The following is a 9073-nucleotide window of genomic DNA, read 5'->3' as shown; positions in this document are numbered from 1 at the left end:
TTCATAAAATTTTATCATTACCTGCTGTTGGACATCTTTGCGGCATTATAATCCTTCTAGGAGTTAAAAGACTCAATATATATGTTGTTGGGCGTCTAGGCTAACTATGTGAACAAAAAATATATCATTTACATTATTGGAAAAATTTATTACATAAGCAATAATGAAAAAGTGATAATGCAAAAATATCTGATTGCCTTGCACAATACAAATAAAACCTTTGAAATGTATATCCATACAAATATGGAAATGCGTATTACATAGACTGACAATGTAATTAAAATATATTTAGTGAATAACCGGTGATAACAAAAAGATATTCTATATTTCTTAAATGTTTCGATGAGCAGAAAATATATTCAAATATACACCAATAACAAAAACTTTCCCAAGAATTTATTCTTTCATCGTGGGATATTTACTCATTTTAACAAAATACTCTAAGGGAAGAACTCTCCCTGGACATACATGCATTGGTGTGTTTCTTACTTAGTTATTCAAATATACACCAATAACAAAAAATTTCCCAGGAATTTAATCTTTCGTCGTGGGATATTTACTCATTTTAACAAAATGCTCTAAGAGAAGAACTCTCCCTGCGCATACATGCATTGGTGTGTTTCTTACTTAGTTATTCAAATATACACCAATAACAAAAAATTTCCCAGGAATTTAATCTTTCGTCGTGGGATATTTACTCATTTTAACAAAATGCTCTAAGAGAAGAACTCTCCCTGCGCATACATGCATTGGTGTGTTTCTTACTTAGTTAGATCATAACAGTTATATATACATTCAAATGTATACAAATATATATATCTCGAAAGTAATATTCCTATTAATATTTTTTTGACAAGCTTTATTTACTTAAATCTTCTAACATTTTATTGTTATTTTTAAAAGTCGAAAACTTTCTTGAATATTTTTGTTGCATTGTTAAAATTAATTAATATAAGTACTAAAATAACAAAATAAAAATATATCAAAATGGTATAATTTTGAACATTTTTAGATTAAATTGCAAAGGTTTTGGATCTATCCCCTTGAGAACATGCTACTAACTATATCAAACCTACCACAGAGGTTTCAAAAAACATTATTTAAATTTCAGAAAAATCTTAACTTTCATATTCTTACATACATAACAATTATTTAGTTAATGTGCTCATATTTTAGATGAAATAGTCCAAGAATCCTTACATTCGCATTCAGACATAATTTTTATTCGCATATCATACACATGAAACATTACATAGGCGTGACTTACATGTTGACCAGATGCTTTCTAGGCGCCTGAAACGTGCTTTGAATACTTATATATGCTAACTGTGAAATGAACTTTTAATTTATCAACATTACGGGGTTCAGACTAATATCTAATGGAAACTTAATCCAGCAAAATTATGACATAAATTTAGCTTTAAACTAAATGTATCTTAAGATACTCGTATGTATGCGTAAATCGCACAGCTACGAGTAGAGAAGTATTAATAAATTTTTATAAAAGACTGCATATTATTTAAATGCAAATAAAATTCTGAAAAATTAATCTTACATGGAAGATACATTAAATGCAGTTATGTTTAATTTTCTTTTAAACTATCTTTTAAATTGTATTTTAAATTTGAATTTTCCATGATTGTCTGAAGATTTCAGATATCTCAGCTAAGTCTTCGTTGTCATTGTGTGTGTTAGTTTAAAGCTGATTTATTACACTTTTCCGGCTATAAATATTACTGGAAACTTTTGTTTCATGACACATTCACTTTCCTTTCATGCTCTCTGCAAGCAAAGTTACATTTAGCCATTTATTAGGATTTTGATGTTAAGGAAAACAAATACACTTAACTGCGTTATGTCCTTTTACCAGTGTCCTATTTATAGGAGTAAGGCAAGCATTACATTTACTGCAAGTAAAGTAAAGAAGCAAGTTTTAGTATTATAAAAACATGGAAATGTTTAATTCATTTTGAAACTGAAAACTTCTATAATAAACTAATTAGTATATACATAATTTATAAATATTTTTCAATCAAATTTAATGCAAACTAAATTAAGATTATTAAGTCAAAAATAGAAGAACTCTTTAACTATCACTCCTTAAGAAGAGAATATCTTAATAACAAAAATATTAAAAGATATTAAAATGTATAATGTTATATATTTCACAAAATGAACTTTAAATATTTGTAAAGCTACGGACATTATCCTTTTCAAAGAAGTATATTCAGCTTATGATAAAAATGGTTATCTGACGTGAAGTTACTTATATAAATATTTCTTTTGACTTTTTTTGGTGAATATAATGCAGAATATTAACTCATCGAATATACAATATATTGTTAAAAGCAATATATATCATCAACAATATATATAAGCATGGGCATACTCATAAAGTGGAGTAGAAGCAGCCAAAGAAAGTTGTATAATTGCAAAGATTTTTAACAACCTTAAGAGTTGAAGAAGACAATTCCTAAAAAAAATTTAAGGATATCTAATTCAACAACTATTATTTTATTTTCTAAAAATACAAACTTTATATTAAAATCAGCAATTAGTCTCAGTTGTTGCATATGACAGTCTAAACGTACACATATTTAAAGAAGTACTACATTAAAGGGTTTGCGGGTTATCAATTATTCATCATCCCATGGGCCGTCCAATCATTACAAAACTTTAATTACGTCCATTGGCTACACGCATATAGTCTGTCAAGTGTCAGTTTAACTAAAAAAATCAATATTGTTGAAATTAAATTTTTAATTAGAATTCTTTAAGTCATAGACTATTTATTCTCTTAATTATTATTATTGAATATTTAAGTTCAGTACAAATACAATACAAATTTGTGACGAGTCGTTTTATTCAGAGACAAAAATCTTTAATATTTAAAAGTTTTCAGAATTACAAGAAAGATATTAACTAAATGTTAATTTTGTCCTATTAAAAGCAAAACTTTAACACCTTGACAATTATCAGCTCTTTCTCATATCAAAATTTTTTTAATATATATAACATCGGCCGTCTTAAAATATTCGTAAAAATAAAGAAAAACAATAAATATACTAAGCTTCCAATTAAATCTGAATAAAAAAATGTTACGAAGTCTAGGTACCACCATTTGCAATGGAAAAAAATAAGAATCGTACCACCTTAATTAAAAAAATTCGTACTGAATGGAAAACTTAGCTATCAGTAACAAAAATTGCGAAAAATTACATGAAACATTCTTATATAATAGCCAAGCAGAAAACAAAGATCCTGCTGAGACTGTGACCATTTTAAAACATATTGTATGAGTATCACTCAAATTGACAAATTAAATTTTGAATTGTTTAACTGTCCCTCTTTATCCAAGTTATCCAGTTTTGACCCCTAGTAAACTACCCTTCGTTTCTAATTATGTTGAAACTGTTTGAGCCAGTTCACTTAAGCAGTTTTACTCTTTTTTAACTCGAGGTATTTTCAAAACCCCTCTTTACACCTTGACTAGATTATTGTTTATCACTTCATCAGACTAAGCAATAATTGACCTCAGATCTGCATACCTCCCCGAGGAACCTGTAACCATTTCGAGATTTGATTTTGAGATTTGCAAATAATTTCAGAGCTCTATCCTTTATGTATTTTTTGATGAGATCAATCTTGATGTTCCCAAGAATGTCATTCGTCCTAATGTACCATGGAAATTTGAAGTTTGACTTCAAACGCAGGTAGGTACATGTATATTTTGTAGGCTGAACTATTTCGTGATATTAAAGATATAAGAGCATCGTTTGGAAGATTGTATATAGTTAGCAAAACCTTAAAGCAAAACATATAAAAGTACAACTTATAAAAACCCAAAGAAGGAAATATAATCTCATACTTTCTTTACATAAGGTGGTTTCTTTTAGCTTTATGTGAACTATCAATATCGATAACTTTGGTTTGGCAGCTGAGAATGTCAAAAAGTGTTGACATTTCAATACAGCAATGTTTAGCAATTCACCATGAATAGTCTAACGATAGAACAACGTTTCCAAATTGTGGAAACTTACTTTTAAAAAAACAAAAATCTATTCGCGAAAATCATAGAACACTTCGTCGAAGAACTGTGTTTACTGATGAAGTCTATTTCTGGTTAAATGGCTACATCAATAAGCAAAATTGCCGTATATCGATGCGAAGTTAATCCTTAAACCGTTAACGGATTACTATTACATCCATTGACCCTTCCTTATACTTTCGGTATAAGGAAGGAGCTGCTTATACGGTAAATTGCGAGCACTATCGAGCCATGCTGACAGAATTTTTGTTTTCAAAAATTAATCAGTTAAGCATCGACGACATTTGGTTCCAACAAAACGGCGAAAGTTGCCATACAACGCGCTTAAAAATCGATGTATTGCAAAATCAATTTGGTAAATTTATTTCTAGAAATGGTCCTGTTAACTGGCCCGATTTAACCTCTCGCCTCTCGATTACTTTTTATGATGCTATGTTAAATTATTGGTTTATGCCGACAATCCAGCAACTCTTGAAGCATTGAAAACCAATGTTCATGCCACCATTGAAGCCATACGGCCACATTTACTGCAAGGAAAAGCGAAAAATTGGGCTGATTGAATGGATCATATAACTCGTAGCCACGATAAACACATACTAGTAATCATACACAAAAAATAAATACCATGAAATTATCGACCAAATTATAATAAAAAAAATTTCATTACAACAATATAATTATATAAAAATGACTTCTGCTCTTCAAAGGGATCTCAAAAAAATATTTATTTATTTTTAGTCTTAATTCTTACCATATTAAGTTACTACAAAATTTAACAGATATTTATTTCTAAATCCCTAATTTTGCCTAAAAATATATTACACTCATAAAAAAGATAAAGAATTCAGTAATTTCAATTTGTTTGAAGTGCACTTAATTTTCTACAATGAAAATGCTATTTTTAATTGTTTTTAATATAAAAAAAATGATATTTAATCAGAAAAAAGTGTATTTGTTAGAAACAATAATAGCTAACATCCTATTTCAACAATTATAGTTATCAAATCTAAATTGAAATATTGAAAATACAATTTCAGTGCCATATGGAAAGATGCCATATGAAGCCTTCAATTTTCGTCCATTTGAAATATAGTATATTTGAAAAGAAAGTAAGTATGAGATATAAATACAAGGTCTGTTCGACGCTGCCTACTGCAAGCATGAGAAATAATGACAGTGTCAAGAATCAGAACAATAAACAACTACAGCAATCATGATGAGAGTACTGATGACAGCGATGACAATGACGAAATGATGCCAAATATGAGTGGAAAACTGCCACAACTTCAGTGCTCGAACCTGTGATTTTGTCGTTTCGTACACTGCAAAAGTGAATGACACTCGTACGTTCATGATTTCTTAGTTCTGTTCAAAGGAAAATTTTATTTTAAATTTTTGAATTGCACTACCAACAATTTTTAACATTTCATATCGTTAAAGGCGCAATTTCTGCTTATTTAACGCAATTTATAAACAGTTTTTATTACGCTTCCACAAACAATACTCATATGTAGAATTTGTTTTTCATTCACATATACTCAATTTCATTTCTCATTATTTACACATAACACTACAAATACTTCACATTTTTCATATTCCATAACCACTGCCACTGCCACTACCACTGCCACTTCCACTTTTCCACTCTTCCATTTGGCAGCACAAAAAGGCAGTTCTTAAATGAAAATGTTTGTTTTCCTATTCATTTTAGTGCAATGAATGAAATGAGTTTACTATTTTTTCCCATTACCTCTCGTATCTGCACTCGTACCACTACTTTCATTACTACTTCCACTACTGCCACTACTGCCACTACTTCCACTACTATCACTACTACTACTACTACTACTACTATTACTGAACAAAATTACTACTGACAGTCAACCATTTTTTCAGAGCTGCTCTATTCATTTCAATGTACATTCGTTGAGATATGAGTACGTTTCCATTTCATACTATTTTTCCAGCTGGCAGCTCTGAGGTTATTGTACCGCATAGACTTCAAATGCTGGTCTGACGGTGTACTTTCTGTTCTGTGTTAAGTGGTGATGATGAACGAACATGTTCCTTTGAGCGAATGGAATATTTAATACTCTTTCATATAAAAACTAAATAAATGTTGTAAAAATTTGCAATTAATGCGTACACACGCTGCTTTCAGCATTATTTTCAGTTATTTTTTTTTAATATCCTTTTTTCTCTTCAAATTACAACTGTAAAAGCTTAAGTGTTTGAAAAAAAATTAAGTAGAAATTATTAGAAAAATAATTAATATGTTTTCATTTTGAGCCAGTGGTCGGTAAACATTTTCATCGACATTGTTTTGTGTATTATAACAATATATTGAAATAAATAGATATGAAATACAAATATTATTTTTATTTTATACTAACACTTTTTCAAGTACCAAAAGTGTCTACCTGTACCGATAATACTGCTAATATTTACACCCTACTCAGACTCAGACTGTATAAAAATACTATATTAATCTAAGTCCATTTCAACTAAAACCGGTACTTCAGTTTTAGAGATAAATGAATTAAAATTTACACATAAATCTTGAATACGCGTTATGATGACCAATATACCATACAGTGGCTCCAATTTTGACCAATAATCAAACCGAGCAATCGGATGTCTATTTCAACTAAAACCGGTATTTCAGTTTTGGAGATAAACGAATTGAAGTTTACACATAAACCTTACATATAAGTTATGATGACCAATATACAATGACTCCAATTGATCGATAGTCAAACCGAATAGTCCAAATTGATTCATTACTTAGCTCGAATATATTATCTATTGAATTTGGATAATAGTATAACTTAACACTCTGCATAGAATGTATTCAAAACTATTTAATAAAACCCTAACAAATCATCAACTAAAGTTTATTTTCTCCAATTCGAAAAAGGCCGATTCGAAAGAATCGAATCAAAATAGTCTACATTTTAATAAACTGATTAAGATACGGACTGCTATTCCTTTAACAAATTTTGTTTCATGTTCAGTATTGATTCGAAACAATTCCCTCGAAGTAATTGTAATCTTAACTTGCGAAACAGAAAAAACTTATAAACGATAATGTCAAGTGAGTATGCGTCTTGATGATTACGTTGGTTGAGTTCTTTGAGTGCCCTTGCAGTGCACTCTAAAATATAATGATCATTATTTTAATTAAATAATCATTCCTAATCATTTTTCTACCCAGTTAATGAAATACGAAGTCCAAATAATATAATTATTTGAAAAGACTAATGGTACAACATGTTTTTTATTTATTTTTTTTTATATTTTAATTTTAACAAAAATTTGACTTTAAAACTAGATCTTTAGGATCTTGCTGAGAGAAACAGGATTCACTTAATATAGATCCCAGGACACAACATATTTAAGGGAAATGAGAAAGCCGATTATATAGCCCAAAAAGGGGCGGCCTAATACTTTATTGGGCCAAAACCAATAAACTTTATTGGTTCTTTATGGAGCTTCTTTAAACTTAAAGTTAAAGAATGGCTGGAAAGACCTGCTCAGACTGATTGGGATAATGTACCGGCTTACAGACAAGCTAAAGAATTCATGCTAAATAACTTAAAAACCAGAACTAGGAGGCTACTAATGCTGAACAGAAGAGGCATTCGACTTGTCACAGGATTTTTCACTGGACATTGTGGAGTCAAGAAGCATTTTTCGAACCTAAGTATTACAAGGGACGATAACTTCAGAATTTGTCACGAATAAAAGGAAACAGCAGAACACATTCTGTGCCACTGCGATAGTCTCGCTGGGTTCCAATTTCGGCACTTATCAACTATTTATGCACTTATAACGGAAATAGACAACAGCTCTCTAAGGAAGATAAAGGCATTGTTAACTGCTACGTGCCTATAGAACTAAAGTGGGTTTGTCACAATAATCCTTAAAGATTGAGATTTTTTTAATCTAATCTACTCTTATCTAATCTAACCGTGAGATATCTATAAGTCTTCAATTTCATTTCAAAAGCATAGTAAATGCATATATATTGATATTGATATTCAGATGTCTGAGGTGGTGAATCATTACCTTTACTCTATTTTTCCTGTGGACAGTTTTAAGTCACACTAAGAATAACTGAATACGGGGCTTTATAATATGATGGATCTGATGTTTTTGTATCTGCCTGTGTTTATCAAATTTCGCTGCATTTTTAGGATGCTGAGTGTTGGATTATTGTGACTGTCAATTATATTGAACAGTTTCAGAGCACGATCGTTAATGTATTTTTCGACTGAATCGACTCTCAGATCTCTGTGGATATCCGCTCCTCTTACGTACCATGTACAGTACTATGTTGTTGACTTTCTTTACATAATATATGTATATATAGACAACATAGAATCTCAATGGTTTGGAAATGTGAAACTATTTCATGAAGGACTTTGTGACATATTAGTTGCAAATTTTTATTAACAGATGTTTTCGATAAATATTAAAAGTGTAGTAAAAGTGTAGTATGGCGGATTGAGTCACACTCTTCACAACTCTGTCATTGGTGCTTGCGTTACTTAAATGGAAACCACAGAAAATACAAATCTAGAACTACTGGAAGAAGGGCGATTTGCAGGGTATTGAGCTTGACTTTCTCTTTATGAAAAAACAATCATTTTGAATTGTTTATTTTGGAACGTTATTGAGAATAGAAAAAAAAATAATAGATACTAAATTAGCTAATTATCATCATACTATAAATTATTTTTGCCAGTAAGGTAATCAGATTCTATATATATTACTGCACATATTATAAATTTAGACAAAATACCTCAATTTCGAAATGTTTTCAAATCAGAAAAATGTTATTTATGAAAGCACATTCCCCACGGCTTTCAACAGGCTTAGAAATGCGGGCGTGTCTGCGTTGCCTAATATATTGGAAAATATTCATAAATAATTGAAAATTCCTATACGAGTAGCAAACAAAAGTGTTTTCATTGGGAATAAAAAAAAAAAATTATGATATAAGTGCAATTTAGAACAATACGT

This window comes from Teleopsis dalmanni, chromosome 2 (assembly GCF_002237135.1).
Source record: "Teleopsis dalmanni isolate 2A chromosome 2, ASM223713v2, whole genome shotgun sequence".
NCBI lineage: Eukaryota > Metazoa > Arthropoda > Insecta > Diptera > Diopsidae > Teleopsis > Teleopsis dalmanni.
This window is presented reverse-complemented; position numbering follows the sequence as displayed.